At 48.2% G+C, this 18,070-nt stretch overlaps 61 non-coding genes and 2 pseudogenes across 61 annotated transcripts; all 63 read right to left on the bottom strand.

The window, feature by feature from the left end:
* Positions 1 to 87: 87 nt before the first annotated feature.
* On the bottom strand, positions 88 to 206 carry LOC138477298 (5S ribosomal RNA). Its single transcript, XR_011271270.1, has one exon. It is a non-coding gene; the product is annotated as a 5S ribosomal RNA (ribosomal RNA).
* A 106-nt stretch (positions 207 to 312) lies between these two features.
* On the bottom strand, positions 313 to 431 carry LOC138478552 (5S ribosomal RNA). Its single transcript, XR_011272409.1, has one exon. It is a non-coding gene; the product is annotated as a 5S ribosomal RNA (ribosomal RNA).
* Positions 432 to 537: 106 nt separating this feature from the next.
* LOC138479955 (5S ribosomal RNA) lies at positions 538 to 656 on the bottom strand. The gene has a single exon (XR_011273682.1). It is a non-coding gene; the product is annotated as a 5S ribosomal RNA (ribosomal RNA).
* Positions 657 to 762: 106 nt separating this feature from the next.
* Positions 763 to 881, bottom strand: LOC138477296 (5S ribosomal RNA). The gene has a single exon (XR_011271268.1). It is a non-coding gene; the product is annotated as a 5S ribosomal RNA (ribosomal RNA).
* Positions 882 to 987: 106 nt separating this feature from the next.
* Positions 988 to 1,106, bottom strand: LOC138477295 (5S ribosomal RNA). Its single transcript, XR_011271267.1, has one exon. It is a non-coding gene; the product is annotated as a 5S ribosomal RNA (ribosomal RNA).
* Positions 1,107 to 1,212: 106 nt separating this feature from the next.
* On the bottom strand, positions 1,213 to 1,331 carry LOC138477293 (5S ribosomal RNA). Its single transcript, XR_011271266.1, has one exon. It is a non-coding gene; the product is annotated as a 5S ribosomal RNA (ribosomal RNA).
* Positions 1,332 to 1,437: 106 nt separating this feature from the next.
* Positions 1,438 to 1,556, bottom strand: LOC138477292 (5S ribosomal RNA). The gene has a single exon (XR_011271265.1). It is a non-coding gene; the product is annotated as a 5S ribosomal RNA (ribosomal RNA).
* Positions 1,557 to 2,030: 474 nt separating this feature from the next.
* LOC138477291 (5S ribosomal RNA) lies at positions 2,031 to 2,149 on the bottom strand. The gene has a single exon (XR_011271264.1). It is a non-coding gene; the product is annotated as a 5S ribosomal RNA (ribosomal RNA).
* A 106-nt stretch (positions 2,150 to 2,255) lies between these two features.
* On the bottom strand, positions 2,256 to 2,374 carry LOC138477290 (5S ribosomal RNA). Its single transcript, XR_011271263.1, has one exon. It is a non-coding gene; the product is annotated as a 5S ribosomal RNA (ribosomal RNA).
* A 106-nt stretch (positions 2,375 to 2,480) lies between these two features.
* On the bottom strand, positions 2,481 to 2,599 carry LOC138477289 (5S ribosomal RNA). Its single transcript, XR_011271262.1, has one exon. It is a non-coding gene; the product is annotated as a 5S ribosomal RNA (ribosomal RNA).
* Positions 2,600 to 2,705: 106 nt separating this feature from the next.
* LOC138477288 (5S ribosomal RNA) lies at positions 2,706 to 2,824 on the bottom strand. The gene has a single exon (XR_011271261.1). It is a non-coding gene; the product is annotated as a 5S ribosomal RNA (ribosomal RNA).
* Positions 2,825 to 3,298: 474 nt separating this feature from the next.
* LOC138477287 (5S ribosomal RNA) lies at positions 3,299 to 3,417 on the bottom strand. Its single transcript, XR_011271260.1, has one exon. It is a non-coding gene; the product is annotated as a 5S ribosomal RNA (ribosomal RNA).
* Positions 3,418 to 3,523: 106 nt separating this feature from the next.
* Positions 3,524 to 3,642, bottom strand: LOC138477286 (5S ribosomal RNA). The gene has a single exon (XR_011271259.1). It is a non-coding gene; the product is annotated as a 5S ribosomal RNA (ribosomal RNA).
* Positions 3,643 to 3,748: 106 nt separating this feature from the next.
* LOC138477284 (5S ribosomal RNA) lies at positions 3,749 to 3,867 on the bottom strand. The gene has a single exon (XR_011271257.1). It is a non-coding gene; the product is annotated as a 5S ribosomal RNA (ribosomal RNA).
* Positions 3,868 to 3,973: 106 nt separating this feature from the next.
* LOC138477282 (5S ribosomal RNA) lies at positions 3,974 to 4,092 on the bottom strand. The gene has a single exon (XR_011271256.1). It is a non-coding gene; the product is annotated as a 5S ribosomal RNA (ribosomal RNA).
* A 474-nt stretch (positions 4,093 to 4,566) lies between these two features.
* On the bottom strand, positions 4,567 to 4,685 carry LOC138477281 (5S ribosomal RNA). Its single transcript, XR_011271255.1, has one exon. It is a non-coding gene; the product is annotated as a 5S ribosomal RNA (ribosomal RNA).
* A 106-nt stretch (positions 4,686 to 4,791) lies between these two features.
* On the bottom strand, positions 4,792 to 4,910 carry LOC138478630 (5S ribosomal RNA). The gene has a single exon (XR_011272479.1). It is a non-coding gene; the product is annotated as a 5S ribosomal RNA (ribosomal RNA).
* Positions 4,911 to 5,016: 106 nt separating this feature from the next.
* On the bottom strand, positions 5,017 to 5,135 carry LOC138477280 (5S ribosomal RNA). The gene has a single exon (XR_011271254.1). It is a non-coding gene; the product is annotated as a 5S ribosomal RNA (ribosomal RNA).
* A 106-nt stretch (positions 5,136 to 5,241) lies between these two features.
* On the bottom strand, positions 5,242 to 5,360 carry LOC138479725 (5S ribosomal RNA). Its single transcript, XR_011273474.1, has one exon. It is a non-coding gene; the product is annotated as a 5S ribosomal RNA (ribosomal RNA).
* A 474-nt stretch (positions 5,361 to 5,834) lies between these two features.
* LOC138477279 (5S ribosomal RNA) lies at positions 5,835 to 5,953 on the bottom strand. The gene has a single exon (XR_011271253.1). It is a non-coding gene; the product is annotated as a 5S ribosomal RNA (ribosomal RNA).
* Positions 5,954 to 6,059: 106 nt separating this feature from the next.
* Positions 6,060 to 6,178, bottom strand: LOC138479450 (5S ribosomal RNA). The gene has a single exon (XR_011273224.1). It is a non-coding gene; the product is annotated as a 5S ribosomal RNA (ribosomal RNA).
* A 106-nt stretch (positions 6,179 to 6,284) lies between these two features.
* On the bottom strand, positions 6,285 to 6,403 carry LOC138477278 (5S ribosomal RNA). Its single transcript, XR_011271252.1, has one exon. It is a non-coding gene; the product is annotated as a 5S ribosomal RNA (ribosomal RNA).
* A 106-nt stretch (positions 6,404 to 6,509) lies between these two features.
* LOC138478551 (5S ribosomal RNA) lies at positions 6,510 to 6,628 on the bottom strand. Its single transcript, XR_011272408.1, has one exon. It is a non-coding gene; the product is annotated as a 5S ribosomal RNA (ribosomal RNA).
* Positions 6,629 to 6,734: 106 nt separating this feature from the next.
* Positions 6,735 to 6,853, bottom strand: LOC138479953 (5S ribosomal RNA). Its single transcript, XR_011273680.1, has one exon. It is a non-coding gene; the product is annotated as a 5S ribosomal RNA (ribosomal RNA).
* A 106-nt stretch (positions 6,854 to 6,959) lies between these two features.
* LOC138477277 (5S ribosomal RNA) lies at positions 6,960 to 7,078 on the bottom strand. The gene has a single exon (XR_011271251.1). It is a non-coding gene; the product is annotated as a 5S ribosomal RNA (ribosomal RNA).
* A 106-nt stretch (positions 7,079 to 7,184) lies between these two features.
* Positions 7,185 to 7,303, bottom strand: LOC138477276 (5S ribosomal RNA). The gene has a single exon (XR_011271250.1). It is a non-coding gene; the product is annotated as a 5S ribosomal RNA (ribosomal RNA).
* A 106-nt stretch (positions 7,304 to 7,409) lies between these two features.
* Positions 7,410 to 7,528, bottom strand: LOC138477275 (5S ribosomal RNA). The gene has a single exon (XR_011271249.1). It is a non-coding gene; the product is annotated as a 5S ribosomal RNA (ribosomal RNA).
* Positions 7,529 to 7,634: 106 nt separating this feature from the next.
* Positions 7,635 to 7,753, bottom strand: LOC138477274 (5S ribosomal RNA). The gene has a single exon (XR_011271248.1). It is a non-coding gene; the product is annotated as a 5S ribosomal RNA (ribosomal RNA).
* A 474-nt stretch (positions 7,754 to 8,227) lies between these two features.
* On the bottom strand, positions 8,228 to 8,346 carry LOC138477271 (5S ribosomal RNA). Its single transcript, XR_011271246.1, has one exon. It is a non-coding gene; the product is annotated as a 5S ribosomal RNA (ribosomal RNA).
* Positions 8,347 to 8,452: 106 nt separating this feature from the next.
* LOC138479449 (5S ribosomal RNA) lies at positions 8,453 to 8,571 on the bottom strand. The gene has a single exon (XR_011273223.1). It is a non-coding gene; the product is annotated as a 5S ribosomal RNA (ribosomal RNA).
* Positions 8,572 to 8,677: 106 nt separating this feature from the next.
* On the bottom strand, positions 8,678 to 8,796 carry LOC138477270 (5S ribosomal RNA). Its single transcript, XR_011271245.1, has one exon. It is a non-coding gene; the product is annotated as a 5S ribosomal RNA (ribosomal RNA).
* A 106-nt stretch (positions 8,797 to 8,902) lies between these two features.
* On the bottom strand, positions 8,903 to 9,021 carry LOC138478550 (5S ribosomal RNA). Its single transcript, XR_011272407.1, has one exon. It is a non-coding gene; the product is annotated as a 5S ribosomal RNA (ribosomal RNA).
* A 106-nt stretch (positions 9,022 to 9,127) lies between these two features.
* LOC138479952 (5S ribosomal RNA) lies at positions 9,128 to 9,246 on the bottom strand. The gene has a single exon (XR_011273679.1). It is a non-coding gene; the product is annotated as a 5S ribosomal RNA (ribosomal RNA).
* A 106-nt stretch (positions 9,247 to 9,352) lies between these two features.
* LOC138477269 (5S ribosomal RNA) lies at positions 9,353 to 9,471 on the bottom strand. The gene has a single exon (XR_011271244.1). It is a non-coding gene; the product is annotated as a 5S ribosomal RNA (ribosomal RNA).
* A 106-nt stretch (positions 9,472 to 9,577) lies between these two features.
* Positions 9,578 to 9,696, bottom strand: LOC138477268 (5S ribosomal RNA). Its single transcript, XR_011271243.1, has one exon. It is a non-coding gene; the product is annotated as a 5S ribosomal RNA (ribosomal RNA).
* Positions 9,697 to 9,802: 106 nt separating this feature from the next.
* On the bottom strand, positions 9,803 to 9,921 carry LOC138477267 (5S ribosomal RNA). Its single transcript, XR_011271242.1, has one exon. It is a non-coding gene; the product is annotated as a 5S ribosomal RNA (ribosomal RNA).
* A 106-nt stretch (positions 9,922 to 10,027) lies between these two features.
* On the bottom strand, positions 10,028 to 10,146 carry LOC138477266 (5S ribosomal RNA). The gene has a single exon (XR_011271241.1). It is a non-coding gene; the product is annotated as a 5S ribosomal RNA (ribosomal RNA).
* A 474-nt stretch (positions 10,147 to 10,620) lies between these two features.
* Positions 10,621 to 10,739, bottom strand: LOC138477265 (5S ribosomal RNA). The gene has a single exon (XR_011271240.1). It is a non-coding gene; the product is annotated as a 5S ribosomal RNA (ribosomal RNA).
* A 106-nt stretch (positions 10,740 to 10,845) lies between these two features.
* On the bottom strand, positions 10,846 to 10,964 carry LOC138477264 (5S ribosomal RNA). The gene has a single exon (XR_011271239.1). It is a non-coding gene; the product is annotated as a 5S ribosomal RNA (ribosomal RNA).
* A 106-nt stretch (positions 10,965 to 11,070) lies between these two features.
* LOC138480361 (5S ribosomal RNA) lies at positions 11,071 to 11,189 on the bottom strand. Its single transcript, XR_011274043.1, has one exon. It is a non-coding gene; the product is annotated as a 5S ribosomal RNA (ribosomal RNA).
* A 463-nt stretch (positions 11,190 to 11,652) lies between these two features.
* LOC138477263 (5S ribosomal RNA) lies at positions 11,653 to 11,771 on the bottom strand. The gene has a single exon (XR_011271238.1). It is a non-coding gene; the product is annotated as a 5S ribosomal RNA (ribosomal RNA).
* Positions 11,772 to 11,877: 106 nt separating this feature from the next.
* Positions 11,878 to 11,986, bottom strand: LOC138474637 (5S ribosomal RNA; annotated as a pseudogene).
* Positions 11,987 to 12,092: 106 nt separating this feature from the next.
* LOC138477262 (5S ribosomal RNA) lies at positions 12,093 to 12,211 on the bottom strand. Its single transcript, XR_011271237.1, has one exon. It is a non-coding gene; the product is annotated as a 5S ribosomal RNA (ribosomal RNA).
* Positions 12,212 to 12,317: 106 nt separating this feature from the next.
* LOC138477259 (5S ribosomal RNA) lies at positions 12,318 to 12,436 on the bottom strand. The gene has a single exon (XR_011271235.1). It is a non-coding gene; the product is annotated as a 5S ribosomal RNA (ribosomal RNA).
* Positions 12,437 to 12,542: 106 nt separating this feature from the next.
* Positions 12,543 to 12,661, bottom strand: LOC138477258 (5S ribosomal RNA). The gene has a single exon (XR_011271234.1). It is a non-coding gene; the product is annotated as a 5S ribosomal RNA (ribosomal RNA).
* Positions 12,662 to 13,124: 463 nt separating this feature from the next.
* On the bottom strand, positions 13,125 to 13,243 carry LOC138477257 (5S ribosomal RNA). Its single transcript, XR_011271233.1, has one exon. It is a non-coding gene; the product is annotated as a 5S ribosomal RNA (ribosomal RNA).
* A 106-nt stretch (positions 13,244 to 13,349) lies between these two features.
* Positions 13,350 to 13,458, bottom strand: LOC138474636 (5S ribosomal RNA; annotated as a pseudogene).
* Positions 13,459 to 13,564: 106 nt separating this feature from the next.
* On the bottom strand, positions 13,565 to 13,683 carry LOC138477256 (5S ribosomal RNA). Its single transcript, XR_011271232.1, has one exon. It is a non-coding gene; the product is annotated as a 5S ribosomal RNA (ribosomal RNA).
* A 106-nt stretch (positions 13,684 to 13,789) lies between these two features.
* LOC138477255 (5S ribosomal RNA) lies at positions 13,790 to 13,908 on the bottom strand. The gene has a single exon (XR_011271231.1). It is a non-coding gene; the product is annotated as a 5S ribosomal RNA (ribosomal RNA).
* A 106-nt stretch (positions 13,909 to 14,014) lies between these two features.
* Positions 14,015 to 14,133, bottom strand: LOC138477254 (5S ribosomal RNA). The gene has a single exon (XR_011271230.1). It is a non-coding gene; the product is annotated as a 5S ribosomal RNA (ribosomal RNA).
* Positions 14,134 to 14,596: 463 nt separating this feature from the next.
* Positions 14,597 to 14,715, bottom strand: LOC138477253 (5S ribosomal RNA). The gene has a single exon (XR_011271229.1). It is a non-coding gene; the product is annotated as a 5S ribosomal RNA (ribosomal RNA).
* A 106-nt stretch (positions 14,716 to 14,821) lies between these two features.
* Positions 14,822 to 14,940, bottom strand: LOC138478629 (5S ribosomal RNA). Its single transcript, XR_011272478.1, has one exon. It is a non-coding gene; the product is annotated as a 5S ribosomal RNA (ribosomal RNA).
* Positions 14,941 to 15,046: 106 nt separating this feature from the next.
* Positions 15,047 to 15,165, bottom strand: LOC138477252 (5S ribosomal RNA). The gene has a single exon (XR_011271228.1). It is a non-coding gene; the product is annotated as a 5S ribosomal RNA (ribosomal RNA).
* Positions 15,166 to 15,271: 106 nt separating this feature from the next.
* LOC138479724 (5S ribosomal RNA) lies at positions 15,272 to 15,390 on the bottom strand. The gene has a single exon (XR_011273473.1). It is a non-coding gene; the product is annotated as a 5S ribosomal RNA (ribosomal RNA).
* Positions 15,391 to 15,864: 474 nt separating this feature from the next.
* On the bottom strand, positions 15,865 to 15,983 carry LOC138477251 (5S ribosomal RNA). Its single transcript, XR_011271227.1, has one exon. It is a non-coding gene; the product is annotated as a 5S ribosomal RNA (ribosomal RNA).
* A 106-nt stretch (positions 15,984 to 16,089) lies between these two features.
* Positions 16,090 to 16,208, bottom strand: LOC138479448 (5S ribosomal RNA). The gene has a single exon (XR_011273222.1). It is a non-coding gene; the product is annotated as a 5S ribosomal RNA (ribosomal RNA).
* Positions 16,209 to 16,314: 106 nt separating this feature from the next.
* On the bottom strand, positions 16,315 to 16,433 carry LOC138477249 (5S ribosomal RNA). The gene has a single exon (XR_011271226.1). It is a non-coding gene; the product is annotated as a 5S ribosomal RNA (ribosomal RNA).
* Positions 16,434 to 16,539: 106 nt separating this feature from the next.
* Positions 16,540 to 16,658, bottom strand: LOC138478548 (5S ribosomal RNA). Its single transcript, XR_011272406.1, has one exon. It is a non-coding gene; the product is annotated as a 5S ribosomal RNA (ribosomal RNA).
* Positions 16,659 to 16,764: 106 nt separating this feature from the next.
* On the bottom strand, positions 16,765 to 16,883 carry LOC138479951 (5S ribosomal RNA). Its single transcript, XR_011273678.1, has one exon. It is a non-coding gene; the product is annotated as a 5S ribosomal RNA (ribosomal RNA).
* A 106-nt stretch (positions 16,884 to 16,989) lies between these two features.
* Positions 16,990 to 17,108, bottom strand: LOC138477247 (5S ribosomal RNA). Its single transcript, XR_011271224.1, has one exon. It is a non-coding gene; the product is annotated as a 5S ribosomal RNA (ribosomal RNA).
* Positions 17,109 to 17,214: 106 nt separating this feature from the next.
* On the bottom strand, positions 17,215 to 17,333 carry LOC138477246 (5S ribosomal RNA). The gene has a single exon (XR_011271223.1). It is a non-coding gene; the product is annotated as a 5S ribosomal RNA (ribosomal RNA).
* A 106-nt stretch (positions 17,334 to 17,439) lies between these two features.
* On the bottom strand, positions 17,440 to 17,558 carry LOC138477245 (5S ribosomal RNA). The gene has a single exon (XR_011271222.1). It is a non-coding gene; the product is annotated as a 5S ribosomal RNA (ribosomal RNA).
* Positions 17,559 to 17,664: 106 nt separating this feature from the next.
* On the bottom strand, positions 17,665 to 17,783 carry LOC138477244 (5S ribosomal RNA). The gene has a single exon (XR_011271221.1). It is a non-coding gene; the product is annotated as a 5S ribosomal RNA (ribosomal RNA).
* Positions 17,784 to 18,070: the final 287 nt, after the last annotated feature.

Below are 18,070 nucleotides of genomic sequence, written 5' to 3'. Positions count from 1 at the left end.
GTACTTTTAAGCATCTAGTCGGCTAGACCTTGCAGTTTTGAAAGGCAATTGAGAAATGGCTCACTTCCTGAACTTGGAGCACAAAAAAGCCTACAGCACCTGGTATTCCCAGGCGGTCTCCCATCCAGGTACTAACTAGGCCCGACACTGCTTAGCTTCCGAGATCAGACGAGATCGGGCGCATTCAGTGTGGTGTGGCCGTAGGCTCTCGGCCTAGTGAGTTTTGTACTTTTAAGCATCTAGTCGGCTAGACCTTGCAGTTTTGAAAGGCAATTGAGAAATGGCTCACTTCCTGAATTTGGAGCACAAAAAAGTCTACAGCACCTGGTATTCCCAGGCGGTCTCCCATCCAGGTACTAACTAGGCCCGACACTGCTTAGCTTCCGAGATCAGACGAGATCGGGCGCATTCAGTGTGGTGTGGCCGTAGGCTCTGGGCCTAGTGAGTTTTGTACTTTTAAGCATCTAGTCGGCTAGACCTTGCAGTTTTGAAAGGCAATTGAGAAATGGCTCACTTCCTGAACTTGGAGCACAAAAAAGCCTACAGCACCTGGTATTCCCAGGCGGTCTCCCATCCAGTTACTAACTAGGCCCGACACTGCTTAGCTTCCGAGATCAGACGAGATCAGGCGCATTCAGTGTGGTGTGGCCGTAGGCTCTGGGCCTAGTGAGTTTTGTACTTTTAAGCATCTAGTCGGCTAGACCTTGCAGTTTTGAAAGGCAATTGAGAAATGGCTCACTTCCTGAACTTGGAGCACAAAAAAGCCTACAGCACCTGGTATTCCCAGGCGGTCTCCCATCCAGGTACTAACTAGGCCCGACACTGCTTAGCTTCCGAGATCAGACGAGATCGGGCGCATTCAGTGTGGTGTGGCCGTAGGCTCTGGTCCTAGTGAGTTTTGTACTTTTAAGCATCTAGTCGGCTAGACCTTGCAGTTTTGAAAGGCAATTGAGAAATGGCTCACTTCCTGAACTTGGAGCACAAAAAAGCCTACAGCACCTGGTATTCCCAGGCGGTCTCCCATCCAGGTACTAACTAGGCCCGACACTGCTTAGCTTCCGAGATCAGACGAGATCGGGCGCATTCAGTGTGGTGTGGCCGTAGGCTCTGGGCCTAGTGAGTTTTGTACTTTTAAGCATCTAGTCGGCTAGACCTTGCAGTTTTGAAAGGCAATTGAGAAATGGCTCACTTCCTGAATTTGGAGCACAAAAAAGCCTACAGCACCTGGTATTCCCAGGCGGTCTCCCATCCAGGTACTAACTAGGCCCGACACTGCTTAGCTTCCGAGATCAGACGAGATCGGGCGCATTCAGTGTGGTGTGGCCGTAGGCTCTGGGCCTAGTGAGTTTTGTACTTTTAAGCATCTAGTCGGCTAGACCTTGCAGTTTTGAAAGGCAATTGAGAAATGGCTCACTTCCTGAACTTGGAGCACGAAAAAGCCTACAGCACCTGGTATTCCCAGGCGGTCTCCCATCCAGGTACTAACTAGGCCCGACACTGCTTAGCTTCCGAGATCAGACGAGATCGGGCGCATTCAGTGTGGTGTGGCCGTAGGCTCTAGAAATGCTAAGAATATTACTCTTATGCATTTGCATTTAGTAAGCTAAGCCATGCAGCCACTTGCAACATGATACCACGCTCATCGCTCGATCAGCGCTCGATCAGGCTCGATCAGGCGAGATATATAAGACTGGTGGGCCCATTCAGGACTCCTATGTCTGGTAGGATAACTTTAATCCATCCATCCTGTTTCTGTTGCAGGGAGGTGGAGAGAACAATCAACACAATAACGGCTTTCTTTCATGCCTCTTGAAGGACTCAATATTCTCTGTACTGCATTACATGTGAAAGTCGATTTATTACCCATGAACACACTACCTGTATGCTAATTATATGTAAATAGGTAGCTCCAGCCCTCATAATGTTGTCCAACATTTCCGCTATAAAACGGGATAAAATTATTTTGGAAACATACCAAATTTGAAAAGTAATTGAGAAGTTGTGCAATTACTAATCATGGAGCACAAAATAGCCTACAGCACCTGGTATTCCCAGGCGGTCTCCCATCCAGGTACTAACTAGGCCCGACACTGCTTAGCTTCCGAGATCAGACGAGATCGGGCGCATTCAGTGTGGTGTGGCCGTAGGCTCTGGGCCTAGTGAGTTTTGTACTTTTAAGCATCTAGTCGGCTAGACCTTGCAGTTTTGAAAGGCAATTGAGAAATGGCTCACTTCCTGAACTTGGAGCACAAAAAAGCCTACAGCACCTGGTATTCCCAGGCGGTCTCCCATCCAGGTACTAACTAGGCCCGACACTGCTTAGCTTCCGAGATCAGACGAGATCGGGCGCATTCAGTGTGGTGTGGCCGTAGGCTCTGGTCCTAGTGAGTTTTGTACTTTTAAGCATCTAGTCGGCTAGACCTTGCAGTTTTGAAAGGCAATTGAGAAATGGCTCACTTCCTGAACTTGGAGCACAAAAAAGCCTACAGCACCTGGTATTCCCAGGCGGTCTCCCATCCAGGTACTAACTAGGCCCGACACTGCTTAGCTTCCGAGATCAGACGAGATCGGGCGCATTCAGTGTGGTGTGGCCGTAGGCTCTGGGCCTAGTGAGTTTTGTACTTTTAAGCATCTAGTCGGCTAGACCTTGCAGTTTTGAAAGGCAATTGAGAAATGGCTCACTTCCTGAACTTGGAGCACAAAAAAGCCTACAGCACCTGGTATTCCCAGGCGGTCTCCCATCCAGGTACTAACTAGGCCCGACACTGCTTAGCTTCCGAGATCAGACGAGATCGGGCGCATTCAGTGTGGTGTGGCCGTAGGCTCTAGAAATGCTAAGAATATTACTCTTATGCATTTGCATTTAGTAAGCTAAGCCATGCAGCCACTTGCAACATGATACCACGCTCATCGCTCGATCAGCGCTCGATCAGGCTCGATCAGGCGAGATATATAAGACTGGTGGGCCCATTCAGGACTCCTATGTCTGGTAGGATAACTTTAATCCATCCATCCTGTTTCTGTTGCAGGGAGGTGGAGAGAACAATCAACACAATAACGGCTTTCTTTCATGCCTCTTGAAGGACTCAATATTCTCTGTACTGCATTACATGTGAAAGTCGATTTATTACCCATGAACACACTACCTGTATGCTAATTATATGTAAATAGGTAGCTCCAGCCCTCATAATGTTGTCCAACATTTCCGCTATAAAACGGGATAAAATTATTTTGGAAACATACCAAATTTGAAAAGTAATTGAGAAGTTGTGCAATTACTAATCATGGAGCACAAAATAGCCTACAGCACCTGGTATTCCCAGGCGGTCTCCCATCCAGGTACTAACTAGGCCCGACACTGCTTAGCTTCCGAGATCAGACGAGATCGGGCGCATTCAGTGTGGTGTGGCCGTAGGCTCTGGGCCTAGTGAGTTTTGTACTTTTAAGCATCTAGTCGGCTAGACCTTGCAGTTTTGAAAGGCAATTGAGAAATGGCTCACTTCCTGAACTTGGAGCACAAAAAAGCCTACAGCACCTGGTATTCCCAGGCGGTCTCCCATCCAGGTACTAACTAGGCCCGACACTGCTTAGCTTCCGAGATCAGACGAGATCGGGCGCATTCAGTGTGGTGTGGCCGTAGGCTCTGGTCCTAGTGAGTTTTGTACTTTTAAGCATCTAGTCGGCTAGACCTTGCAGTTTTGAAAGGCAATTGAGAAATGGCTCACTTCCTGAACTTGGAGCACAAAAAAGCCTACAGCACCTGGTATTCCCAGGCGGTCTCCCATCCAGGTACTAACTAGGCCCGACACTGCTTAGCTTCCGAGATCAGACGAGATCGGGCGCATTCAGTGTGGTGTGGCCGTAGGCTCTGGGCCTAGTGAGTTTTGTACTTTTAAGCATCTAGTCGGCTAGACCTTGCAGTTTTGAAAGGCAATTGAGAAATGGCTCACTTCCTGAACTTGGAGCACAAAAAAGCCTACAGCACCTGGTATTCCCAGGCGGTCTCCCATCCAGGTACTAACTAGGCCCGACACTGCTTAGCTTCCGAGATCAGACGAGATCGGGCGCATTCAGTGTGGTGTGGCCGTAGGCTCTAGAAATGCTAAGAATATTACTCTTATGCATTTGCATTTAGTAAGCTAAGCCATGCAGCCACTTGCAACATGATACCACGCTCATCGCTCGATCAGCGCTCGATCAGGCTCGATCAGGCGAGATATATAAGACTGGTGGGCCCATTCAGGACTCCTATGTCTGGTAGGATAACTTTAATCCATCCATCCTGTTTCTGTTGCAGGGAGGTGGAGAGAACAATCAACACAATAACGGCTTTCTTTCATGCCTCTTGAAGGACTCAATATTCTCTGTACTGCATTACATGTGAAAGTCGATTTATTACCCATGAACACACTACCTGTATGCTAATTATATGTAAATAGGTAGCTCCAGCCCTCATAATGTTGTCCAACATTTCCGCTATAAAACGGGATAAAATTATTTTGGAAACATACCAAATTTGAAAAGTAATTGAGAAGTTGTGCAATTACTAATCATGGAGCACAAAATAGCCTACAGCACCTGGTATTCCCAGGCGGTCTCCCATCCAGGTACTAACTAGGCCCGACACTGCTTAGCTTCCGAGATCAGACGAGATCGGGCGCATTCAGTGTGGTGTGGCCGTAGGCTCTGGGCCTAGTGAGTTTTGTACTTTTAAGCATCTAGTCGGCTAGACCTTGCAGTTTTGAAAGGCAATTGAGAAATGGCTCACTTCCTGAACTTGGAGCACAAAAAAGCCTACAGCACCTGGTATTCCCAGGCGGTCTCCCATCCAGGTACTAACTAGACCCGACACTGCTTAGCTTCCGAGATCAGACGAGATCGGGCGCATTCAGTGTGGTGTGGCCGTAGGCTCTGGTCCTAGTGAGTTTTGTACTTTTAAGCATCTAGTCGACTAGACCTTGCAGTTTTGAAAGGCAATTGAGAAATGGCTCACTTCCTGAACTTGGAGCACAAAAAAGCCTACAGCACCTGGTATTCCCAGGCGGTCTCCCATCCAGGTACTAACTAGGCCCGACACTGCTTAGCTTCCGAGATCAGACGAGATCGGGCGCATTCAGTGTGGTGTGGCCGTAGGCTCTGGGCCTAGTGAGTTTTGTACTTTTAAGCATCTAGTCGGCTAGACCTTGCAGTTTTGAAAGGCAATTGAGAAATGGCTCACTTCCTGAACTTGGAGCACAAAAAAGCCTACAGCACCTGGTATTCCCAGGCCGTCTCCCATCCAGGTACTAACTAGGCCCGACACTGCTTAGCTTCCGAGATCAGACGAGATCGGGCGCATTCAGTGTGGTGTGGCCGTAGGCTCTAGAAATGCTAAGAATATTACTCTTATGCATTTGCATTTAGTAAGCTAAGCCATGCAGCCACTTGCAACATGATACCACGCTCATCGCTCGATCAGCGCTCGATCAGGCTCGATCAGGCGAGATATATAAGACTGGTGGGCCCATTCAGGACTCCTATGTCTGGTAGGATAACTTTAATCCATCCATCCTGTTTCTGTTGCAGGGAGGTGGAGAGAACAATCAACACAATAACGGCTTTCTTTCATGCCTCTTGAAGGACTCAATATTCTCTGTACTGCATTACATGTGAAAGTCGATTTATTACCCATGAACACACTACCTGTATGCTAATTATATGTAAATAGGTAGCTCCAGCCCTCATAATGTTGTCCAACATTTCCGCTATAAAACGGGATAAAATTATTTTGGAAACATACCAAATTTGAAAAGTAATTGAGAAGTTGTGCAATTACTAATCATGGAGCACAAAATAGCCTACAGCACCTGGTATTCCCAGGCGGTCTCCCATCCAGGTACTAACTAGGCCCGACACTGCTTAGCTTCCGAGATCAGACGAGATCGGGCGCATTCAGTGTGGTGTGGCCGTAGGCTCTGGGCCTAGTGAGTTTTGTACTTTTAAGCATCTAGTCGGCTAGACCTTGCAGTTTTGAAAGGCAATTGAGAAATGGCTCACTTCCTGAATTTGGAGCACAAAAAAGCCTACAGCACCTGGTATTCCCAGGCGGTCTCCCATCCAGGTACTAACTAGGCCCGACACTGCTTAGCTTCCGAGATCAGACGAGATCGGGCGCATTCAGTGTGGTGTGGGTGTAGGCTCTGGGCCTAGTGAGTTTTGTACTTTTAAGCATCTAGTCGGCTAGACCTTGCAGTTTTGAAAGGCAATTGAGAAATGGCTCACTTCCTGAACTTGGAGCACAAAAAAGCCTACAGCACCTGGTATTCCCAGGCGGTCTCCCATCCAGGTACTAACTAGGCCCGACACTGCTTAGCTTCCGAGATCAGACGAGATCGGGCGCATTCAGTGTGGTGTGGCCGTAGGCTCTCGGCCTAGTGAGTTTTGTACTTTTAAGCATCTAGTCGGCTAGACCTTGCAGTTTTGAAAGGCAATTGAGAAATGGCTCACTTCCTGAATTTGGAGCACAAAAAAGTCTACAGCACCTGGTATTCCCAGGCGGTCTCCCATCCAGGTACTAACTAGGCCCGACACTGCTTAGCTTCCGAGATCAGACGAGATCGGGCGCATTCAGTGTGGTGTGGCCGTAGGCTCTGGGCCTAGTGAGTTTTGTACTTTTAAGCATCTAGTCGGCTAGACCTTGCAGTTTTGAAAGGCAATTGAGAAATGGCTCACTTCCTGAACTTGGAGCACAAAAAAGCCTACAGCACCTGGTATTCCCAGGCGGTCTCCCATCCAGTTACTAACTAGGCCCGACACTGCTTAGCTTCCGAGATCAGACGAGATCAGGCGCATTCAGTGTGGTGTGGCCGTAGGCTCTGGGCCTAGTGAGTTTTGTACTTTTAAGCATCTAGTCGGCTAGACCTTGCAGTTTTGAAAGGCAATTGAGAAATGGCTCACTTCCTGAACTTGGAGCACAAAAAAGCCTACAGCACCTGGTATTCCCAGGCGGTCTCCCATCCAGGTACTAACTAGGCCCGACACTGCTTAGCTTCCGAGATCAGACGAGATCGGGCGCATTCAGTGTGGTGTGGCCGTAGGCTCTGGTCCTAGTGAGTTTTGTACTTTTAAGCATCTAGTCGGCTAGACCTTGCAGTTTTGAAAGGCAATTGAGAAATGGCTCACTTCCTGAACTTGGAGCACAAAAAAGCCTACAGCACCTGGTATTCCCAGGCGGTCTCCCATCCAGGTACTAACTAGGCCCGACACTGCTTAGCTTCCGAGATCAGACGAGATCGGGCGCATTCAGTGTGGTGTGGCCGTAGGCTCTGGGCCTAGTGAGTTTTGTACTTTTAAGCATCTAGTCGGCTAGACCTTGCAGTTTTGAAAGGCAATTGAGAAATGGCTCACTTCCTGAATTTGGAGCACAAAAAAGCCTACAGCACCTGGTATTCCCAGGCGGTCTCCCATCCAGGTACTAACTAGGCCCGACACTGCTTAGCTTCCGAGATCAGACGAGATCGGGCGCATTCAGTGTGGTGTGGCCGTAGGCTCTGGGCCTAGTGAGTTTTGTACTTTTAAGCATCTAGTCGGCTAGACCTTGCAGTTTTGAAAGGCAATTGAGAAATGGCTCACTTCCTGAACTTGGAGCACGAAAAAGCCTACAGCACCTGGTATTCCCAGGCGGTCTCCCATCCAGGTACTAACTAGGCCCGACACTGCTTAGCTTCCGAGATCAGACGAGATCGGGCGCATTCAGTGTGGTGTGGCCGTAGGCTCTAGAAATGCTAAGAATATTACTCTTATGCATTTGCATTTAGTAAGCTAAGCCATGCAGCCACTTGCAACATGATACCACGCTCATCGCTCGATCAGCGCTCGATCAGGCTCGATCAGGCGAGATATATAAGACTGGTGGGCCCATTCAGGACTCCTATGTCTGGTAGGATAACTTTAATCCATCCATCCTGTTTCTGTTGCAGGGAGGTGGAGAGAACAATCAACACAATAACGGCTTTCTTTCATGCCTCTTGAAGGACTCAATATTCTCTGTACTGCATTACATGTGAAAGTCGATTTATTACCCATGAACACACTACCTGTATGCTAATTATATGTAAATAGGTAGCTCCAGCCCTCATAATGTTGTCCAACATTTCCGCTATAAAACGGGATAAAATTATTTTGGAAACATACCAAATTTGAAAAGTAATTGAGAAGTTGTGCAATTACTAATCATGGAGCACAAAATAGCCTACAGCACCTGGTATTCCCAGGCGGTCTCCCATCCAGGTACTAACTAGGCCCGACACTGCTTAGCTTCCGAGATCAGACGAGATCGGGCGCATTCAGTGTGGTGTGGCCGTAGGCTCTGGGCCTAGTGAGTTTTGTACTTTTAAGCATCTAGTCGGCTAGACCTTGCAGTTTTGAAAGGCAATTGAGAAATGGCTCACTTCCTGAATTTGGAGCACAAAAAAGCCTACAGCACCTGGTATTCCCAGGCGGTCTCCCATCCAGGTACTAACTAGGCCCGACACTGCTTAGCTTCCGAGATCAGACGAGATCGGGCGCATTCAGTGTGGTGTGGGTGTAGGCTCTGGGCCTAGTGAGTTTTGTACTTTTAAGCATCTAGTCGGCTAGACCTTGCAGTTTTGAAAGGCAATTGAGAAATGGCTCACTTCCTGAACTTGGAGCACAAAAAAGCCTACAGCACCTGGTATTCCCAGGCGGTCTCCCATCCAGGTACTAACTAGGCCCGACACTGCTTAGCTTCCGAGATCAGACGAGATCGGGCGCATTCAGTGTGGTGTGGCCGTAGGCTCTCGGCCTAGTGAGTTTTGTACTTTTAAGCATCTAGTCGGCTAGACCTTGCAGTTTTGAAAGGCAATTGAGAAATGGCTCACTTCCTGAATTTGGAGCACAAAAAAGTCTACAGCACCTGGTATTCCCAGGCGGTCTCCCATCCAGGTACTAACTAGGCCCGACACTGCTTAGCTTCCGAGATCAGACGAGATCGGGCGCATTCAGTGTGGTGTGGCCGTAGGCTCTGGGCCTAGTGAGTTTTGTACTTTTAAGCATCTAGTCGGCTAGACCTTGCAGTTTTGAAAGGCAATTGAGAAATGGCTCACTTCCTGAACTTGGAGCACAAAAAAGCCTACAGCACCTGGTATTCCCAGGCGGTCTCCCATCCAGTTACTAACTAGGCCCGACACTGCTTAGCTTCCGAGATCAGACGAGATCAGGCGCATTCAGTGTGGTGTGGCCGTAGGCTCTGGGCCTAGTGAGTTTTGTACTTTTAAGCATCTAGTCGGCTAGACCTTGCAGTTTTGAAAGGCAATTGAGAAATGGCTCACTTCCTGAACTTGGAGCACAAAAAAGCCTACAGCACCTGGTATTCCCAGGCGGTCTCCCATCCAGGTACTAACTAGGCCCGACACTGCTTAGCTTCCGAGATCAGACGAGATCGGGCGCATTCAGTGTGGTGTGGCCGTAGGCTCTGGTCCTAGTGAGTTTTGTACTTTTAAGCATCTAGTCGGCTAGACCTTGCAGTTTTGAAAGGCAATTGAGAAATGGCTCACTTCCTGAACTTGGAGCACAAAAAAGCCTACAGCACCTGGTATTCCCAGGCGGTCTCCCATCCAGGTACTAACTAGGCCCGACACTGCTTAGCTTCCGAGATCAGACGAGATCGGGCGCATTCAGTGTGGTGTGGCCGTAGGCTCTGGGCCTAGTGAGTTTTGTACTTTTAAGCATCTAGTCGGCTAGACCTTGCAGTTTTGAAAGGCAATTGAGAAATGGCTCACTTCCTGAATTTGGAGCACAAAAAAGCCTACAGCACCTGGTATTCCCAGGCGGTCTCCCATCCAGGTACTAACTAGGCCCGACACTGCTTAGCTTCCGAGATCAGACGAGATCGGGCGCATTCAGTGTGGTGTGGCCGTAGGCTCTGGGCCTAGTGAGTTTTGTACTTTTAAGCATCTAGTCGGCTAGACCTTGCAGTTTTGAAAGGCAATTGAGAAATGGCTCACTTCCTGAACTTGGAGCACGAAAAAGCCTACAGCACCTGGTATTCCCAGGCGGTCTCCCATCCAGGTACTAACTAGGCCCGACACTGCTTAGCTTCCGAGATCAGACGAGATCGGGCGCATTCAGTGTGGTGTGGCCGTAGGCTCTAGAAATGCTAAGAATATTACTCTTATGCATTTGCATTTAGTAAGCTAAGCCATGCAGCCACTTGCAACATGATACCACGCTCATCGCTCGATCAGCGCTCGATCAGGCTCGATCAGGCGAGATATATAAGACTGGTGGGCCCATTCAGGACTCCTATGTCTGGTAGGATAACTTTAATCCATCCATCCTGTTTCTGTTGCAGGGAGGTGGAGAGAACAATCAACACAATAACGGCTTTCTTTCATGCCTCTTGAAGGACTCAATATTCTCTGTACTGCATTACATGTGAAAGTCGATTTATTACCCATGAACACACTACCTGTATGCTAATTATATGTAAATTGGTAGCTCCAGCCCTCATAATGTTGTCCAACATTTCCGCTATAAAACGGGATAAAATTATTTTGGAAACATACCAAATTTGAAAAGTAATTGAGAAGTTGTGCAATTACTAATCATGGAGCACAAAATAGCCTACAGCACCTGGTATTCCCAGGCGGTCTCCCATCCAGGTACTAACTAGGCCCGACACTGCTTAGCTTCCGAGATCAGACGAGATCGGGCGCATTCAGTGTGGTGTGGCCGTAGGCTCAGGGCCTAGTGAGTTTTGTACTTTTAAGCATCTAGTCGGCTAGACCTTGCAGTTTTGAAAGGCAATTGAGAAATGGCTCACTTCCTGAACTTGGAGCACAAAAAAGCCTACAGCACCTGGTATTCCCAGGCGGTCTCCCATCCAGGTACTAACTAGGCCCGACACTGCTTAGCTTCCGAGATCAGACGAGATCGGGCGCATTCAGTGTGGTGTGGCCGTAGGCTCTGGTCCTAGTGAGTTTTGTACTTTTAAGCATCTAGTCGGCTAGACCTTGCAGTTTTGAAAGGCAATTGAGAAATGGCTCACTTCCTGAACTTGGAGCACAAAAAAGCCTACAGCACCTGGTATTCCCAGGCAGTCTCCCATCCAGGTACTAACTAGGCCCGACACTGCTTAGCTTCCAAGATCAGACAAGATCGGGCGCATTCAGTGTGGTGTGGCCGTAGGCTCTAGAAATGCTAAGAATATTACTCTTATGCATTTGCATTTAGTAAGCTAAGCCATGCAGCCACTTGCAACATGATACCACGCTCATCGCTCGATCAGGCTCGATCAGGCGAGATATATAAGACTGGTGGGCCCATTCAGGACTCCTATGTCTGGTAGGATAACTTTAATCCATCCATCCTGTTTCTGTTGCAGGGAGGTGGAGAGAACAATCAACACAATAACGGCTTTCTTTCATGCCTCTTGAAGGACTCAATATTCTCTGTACTGCATTACATGTGAAAGTCGATTTATTACCCATGAACACACTACCTGTATGCTAATTATATGTAAATAGGTAGCTCCAGCCCTCATAATGTTGTCCAACATTTCCGCTATAAAACGGGATAAAATTATTTTGGAAACATACCAAATTTGAAAAGTAATTGAGAAGTTGTGCAATTACTAATCATGGAGCACAAAATAGCCTACAGCACCTGGTATTCCCAGGCGGTCTCCCATCCAGGTACTAACTAGGCCCGACACTGCTTAGCTTCCGAGATCAGACGAGATCGGGCGCATTCAGTGTGGTGTGGCCGTAGGCTCTGGGCCTAGTGAGTTTTGTACTTTTAAGCATCTAGTCGGCTAGACCTTGCAGTTTTGAAAGGCAATTGAGAAATGGCTCACTTCCTGAACTTGGAGCACAAAAAAGCCTACAGCACCTGGTATTCCCAGGCGGTCTCCCATCCAGGTACTAACTAGGCCCGACACTGCTTAGCTTCTGAGATCAGACGAATTCAGTGTGGTGTGGCCGTAGGCTCTGGTCCTAGTGAGTTTTGTACTTTTAAGCATCTAGTCGGCTAGACCTTGCAGTTTTGAAAGGCAATTGAGAAATGGCTCACTTCCTGAACTTGGAGCACAAAAAAGCCTACAGCACCTGGTATTCCCAGGCGGTCTCCCATCCAGGTACTAACTAGGCCCGACACTGCTTAGCTTCCGAGATCAGACGAGATCGGGCGCATTCAGTGTGGTGTGGCCGTAGGCTCTAGTCCTAGTGAGTTTTGTACTTTTAAGCATCTAGTCGGCTAGACCTTGCAGTTTTGAAAGGCAATTGAGAAATGGCTCACTTCCTGAACTTGGAGCACAAAAAAGCCTACAGCACCTGGTATTCCCAGGCGGTCTCCCATCCAGGTACTAACTAGGCCCGACACTGCTTAGCTTCCGAGATCAGACGAGATCGGGCGCATTCAGTGTGGTGTGGCCGTAGGCTCTGGGCCTAGTGAGTTTTGTACTTTTAAGCATCTAGTCGGCTAGACCTTGCAGTTTTGAAAGGCAATTGAGAAATGGCTCACTTCCTGAACTTGGAGCACAAAAAAGCCTACAGCACCTGGTATTCCCAGGCGGTCTCCCATCCAGGTACTAACTAGGCCCGACACTGCTTAGCTTCCGAGATCAGACGAGATCGGGCGCATTCAGTGTGGTGTGGCCGTAGGCTCTAGAAATGCTAAGAATATTACTCTTATGCATTTGCATTTAGTAAGCTAAGCCATGCAGCCACTTGCAACATGATACCACGCTCATCGCTCGATCAGGCTCGATCAGGCGAGATATATAAGACTGGTGGGCCCATTCAGGACTCCTATGTCTGGTAGGATAACTTTAATCCATCCATCCTGTTTCTGTTGCAGGGAGGTGGAGAGAACAATCAACACAATAACGGCTTTCTTTCATGCCTCTTGAAGGACTCAATATTCTCTGTACTGCATTACATGTGAAAGTCGATTTATTACCCATGAACACACTACCTGTATGCTAATTATATGTAAATAGGTAGCTCCAGCCCTCATAATGTTGTCCAACATTTCCGCTATAAAACGGGATAAAATTATTTTGGAAACATACCAAATTTGAAAAGTAATTGAGAAGTTGTGCAATTACTAATCATGGAGCACAAAATAGCCTACAGCACCTGGTATTCCCAGGCGGTCTCCCATCCAGGTACTAACTAGGCCCGACACTGCTTAGCTTCCGAGATCAGACGAGATCGGGCGCATTCAGTGTGGTGTGGCCGTAGGCTCTGGGCCTAGTGAGTTTTGTACTTTTAAGCATCTAGTCGGCTAGACCTTGCAGTTTTGAAAGGCAATTGAGAAATGGCTCACTTCCTGAACTTGGAGCACAAAAAAGCCTACAGCACCTGGTATTCCCAGGCGGTCTCCCATCCAGGTACTAACTAGGCCCGACACTGCTTAGCTTCTGAGATCAGACGAATTCAGTGTGGTGTGGCCGTAGGCTCTGGTCCTAGTGAGTTTTGTACTTTTAAGCATCTAGTCGGCTAGACCTTGCAGTTTTGAAAGGCAATTGAGAAATGGCTCACTTCCTGAACTTGGAGCACAAAAAAGCCTACAGCACCTGGTATTCCCAGGCGGTCTCCCATCCAGGTACTAACTAGGCCCGACACTGCTTAGCTTCCGAGATCAGACGAGATCGGGCGCATTCAGTGTGGTGTGGCCGTAGGCTCTAGTCCTAGTGAGTTTTGTACTTTTAAGCATCTAGTCGGCTAGACCTTGCAGTTTTGAAAGGCAATTGAGAAATGGCTCACTTCCTGAACTTGGAGCACAAAAAAGCCTACAGCACCTGGTATTCCCAGGCGGTCTCCCATCCAGGTACTAACTAGGCCCGACACTGCTTAGCTTCCGAGATCAGACGAGATCGGGCGCATTCAGTGTGGTGTGGCCGTAGGCTCTGGGCCTAGTGAGTTTTGTACTTTTAAGCATCTAGTCGGCTAGACCTTGCAGTTTTGAAAGGCAATTGAGAAATGGCTCACTTCCTGAACTTGGAGCACAAAAAAGCCTACAGCACCTGGTATTCCCAGGCGGTCTCCCATCCAGGTACTAACTAGGCCCGACACTGCTTAGCTTCCGAGATCAGACGAGATCGGGCGCATTCAGTGTGGTGTGGCCGTAGGCTCTAGAAATGCTAAGAATATTACTCTTATGCATTTGCATTTAGTAAGCTAAGCCATGCAGCCACTTGCAACATGATACCACGCTCATCGCTCGATCAGGCTCGATCAGGCGAGATATATAAGACTGGTGGGCCCATTCAGGACTCCTATGTCTGGTAGGATAACTTTAATCCATCCATCCTGTTTCTGTTGCAGGGAGGTGGAGAGAACAATCAACACAATAACGGCTTTCTTTCATGCCTCTTGAAGGACTCAATATTCTCTGTACTGCATTACATGTGAAAGTCGATTTATTACCCATGAACACACTACCTGTATGCTAATTATATGTAAATAGGTAGCTCCAGCCCTCATAATGTTGTCCAACATTTCCGCTATAAAACGGGATAAAATTATTTTGGAAACATACCAAATTTGAAAAGTAATTGAGAAGTTGTGCAATTACTAATCATGGAGCACAAAATAGCCTACAGCACCTGGTATTCCCAGGCGGTCTCCCATCCAGGTACTAACTAGGCCCGACACTGCTTAGCTTCCGAGATCAGACGAGATCGGGCGCATTCAGTGTGGTGTGGCCGTAGGCTCTGGGCCTAGTGAGTTTTGTACTTTTAAGCATCTAGTCGGCTAGACCTTGCAGTTTTGAAAGGCAATTGAGAAATGGCTCACTTCCTGAACTTGGAGCACAAAAAAGCCTACAGCACCTGGTATTCCCAGGCGGTCTCCCATCCAGGTACTAACTAGACCCGACACTGCTTAGCTTCCGAGATCAGACGAGATCGGGCGCATTCAGTGTGGTGTGGCCGTAGGCTCTGGTCCTAGTGAGTTTTGTACTTTTAAGCATCTAGTCGACTAGACCTTGCAGTTTTGAAAGGCAATTGAGAAATGGCTCACTTCCTGAACTTGGAGCACAAAAAAGCCTACAGCACCTGGTATTCCCAGGCGGTCTCCCATCCAGGTACTAACTAGGCCCGACACTGCTTAGCTTCCGAGATCAGACGAGATCGGGCGCATTCAGTGTGGTGTGGCCGTAGGCTCTGGGCCTAGTGAGTTTTGTACTTTTAAGCATCTAGTCGGCTAGACCTTGCAGTTTTGAAAGGCAATTGAGAAATGGCTCACTTCCTGAACTTGGAGCACAAAAAAGCCTACAGCACCTGGTATTCCCAGGCCGTCTCCCATCCAGGTACTAACTAGGCCCGACACTGCTTAGCTTCCGAGATCAGACGAGATCGGGCGCATTCAGTGTGGTGTGGCCGTAGGCTCTAGAAATGCTAAGAATATTACTCTTATGCATTTGCATTTAGTAAGCTAAGCCATGCAGCCACTTGCAACATGATACCACGCTCATCGCTCGATCAGCGCTCGATCAGGCTCGATCAGGCGAGATATATAAGACTGGTGGGCCCATTCAGGACTCCTATGTCTGGTAGGATAACTTTAATCCATCCATCCTGTTTCTGTTGCAGGGAGGTGGAGAGAACAATCAACACAATAACGGCTTTCTTTCATGCCTCTTGAAGGACTCAATATTCTCTGTACTGCATTACATGTGAAAGTCGATTTATTACCCATGAACACACTACCTGTATGCTAATTATATGTAAATAGGTAGCTCCAGCCCTCATAATGTTGTCCAACATTTCCGCTATAAAACGGGATAAAATTATTTTGGAAACATACCAAATTTGAAAAGTAATTGAGAAGTTGTGCAATTACTAATCATGGAGCACAAAATAGCCTACAGCACCTGGTATTCCCAGGCGGTCTCCCATCCAGGTACTAACTAGGCCCGACACTGCTTAGCTTCCGAGATCAGACGAGATCGGGCGCATTCAGTGTGGTGTGGCCGTAGGCTCTGGGCCTAGTGAGTTTTGTACTTTTAAGCATCTAGTCGGCTAGACCTTGCAGTTTTGAAAGGCAATTGAGAAATGGCTCACTTCCTGAATTTGGAGCACAAAAAAGCCTACAGCACCTGGTATTCCCAGGCGGTCTCCCATCCAGGTACTAACTAGGCCCGACACTGCTTAGCTTCCGAGATCAGACGAGATCGGGCGCATTCAGTGTGGTGTGGGTGTAGGCTCTGGGCCTAGTGAGTTTTGTACTTTTAAGCATCTAGTCGGCTAGACCTTGCAGTTTTGAAAGGCAATTGAGAAATGGCTCACTTCCTGAACTTGGAGCACAAAAAAGCCTACAGCACCTGGTATTCCCAGGCGGTCTCCCATCCAGGTACTAACTAGGCCCGACACTGCTTAGCTTCCGAGATCAGACGAGATCGGGCGCATTCAGTGTGGTGTGGCCGTAGGCTCTCGGCCTAGTGAGTTTTGTACTTTTAAGCATCTAGTCGGCTAGACCTTGCAGTTTTGAAAGGCAATTGAGAAATGGCTCACTTCCTGAATTTGGAGCACAAAAAAGTCTACAGCACCTGGTATTCCCAGGCGGTCTCCCATCCAGGTACTAACTAGGCCCGACACTGCTTAGCTTCCGAGATCAGACGAGATCGGGCGCATTCAGTGTGGTGTGGCCGTAGGCTCTGGGCCTAGTGAGTTTTGTACTTTTAAGCATCTAGTCGGCTAGACCTTGCAGTTTTGAAAGGCAATTGAGAAATGGCTCACTTCCTGAACTTGGAGCACAAAAAAGCCTACAGCACCTGGTATTCCCAGGCGGTCTCCCATCCAGTTACTAACTAGGCCCGACACTGCTTAGCTTCCGAGATCAGACGAGATCAGGCGCATTCAGTGTGGTGTGGCCGTAGGCTCTGGGCCTAGTGAGTTTTGTACTTTTAAGCATCTAGTCGGCTAGACCTTGCAGTTTTGAAAGGCAATTGAGAAATGGCTCACTTCCTGAACTTGGAGCACAAAAAAGCCTACAGCACCTGGTATTCCCAGGCGGTCTCCCATCCAGGTACTAACTAGGCCCGACACTGCTTAGCTTCCGAGATCAGACGAGATCGGGCGCATTCAGTGTGGTGTGGCCGTAGGCTCTGGTCCTAGTGAGTTTTGTACTTTTAAGCATCTAGTCGGCTAGACCTTGCAGTTTTGAAAGGCAATTGAGAAATGGCTCACTTCCTGAACTTGGAGCACAAAAAAGCCTACAGCACCTGGTATTCCCAGGCGGTCTCCCATCCAGGTACTAACTAGGCCCGACACTGCTTAGCTTCCGAGATCAGACGAGATCGGGCGCATTCAGTGTGGTGTGGCCGTAGGCTCTGGGCCTAGTGAGTTTTGTACTTTTAAGCATCTAGTCGGCTAGACCTTGCAGTTTTGAAAGGCAATTGAGAAATGGCTCACTTCCTGAATTTGGAGCACAAAAAAGCCTACAGCACCTGGTATTCCCAGGCGGTCTCCCATCCAGGTACTAACTAGGCCCGACACTGCTTAGCTTCCGAGATCAGACGAGATCGGGCGCATTCAGTGTGGTGTGGCCGTAGGCTCTGGGCCTAGTGAGTTTTGTACTTTTAAGCATCTAGTCGGCTAGACCTTGCAGTTTTGAAAGGCAATTGAGAAATGGCTCACTTCCTGAACTTGGAGCACGAAAAAGCCTACAGCACCTGGTATTCCCAGGCGGTCTCCCATCCAGGTACTAACTAGGCCCGACACTGCTTAGCTTCCGAGATCAGACGAGATCGGGCGCATTCAGTGTGGTGTGGCCGTAGGCTCTAGAAATGCTAAGAATATTACTCTTATGCATTTGCATTTAGTAAGCTAAGCCATGCAGCCACTTGCAACATGATACCACGCTCATCGCTCGATCAGCGCTCGATCAGGCTCGATCAGGCGAGATATATAAGACTGGTGGGCCCATTCAGGACTCCTATGTCTGGTAGGATAACTTTAATCCATCCATCCTGTTTCTGTTGCAGGGAGGTGGAGAGAACAATCAACACAATAACGGCTTTCTTTCATGCCTCTTGAAGGACTCAATATTCTCTGTACTGCATTACA

This window comes from Ambystoma mexicanum, chromosome 8 (assembly GCF_040938575.1).
Source record: "Ambystoma mexicanum isolate Mex_15411 chromosome 8, UKY_AmexF1_1, whole genome shotgun sequence".
Classification (NCBI taxonomy): domain Eukaryota; kingdom Metazoa; phylum Chordata; class Amphibia; order Caudata; family Ambystomatidae; genus Ambystoma; species Ambystoma mexicanum.
Note: the sequence above shows the minus strand (reverse complement) of the source record. Positions and strands in the feature narration are given on the sequence as shown.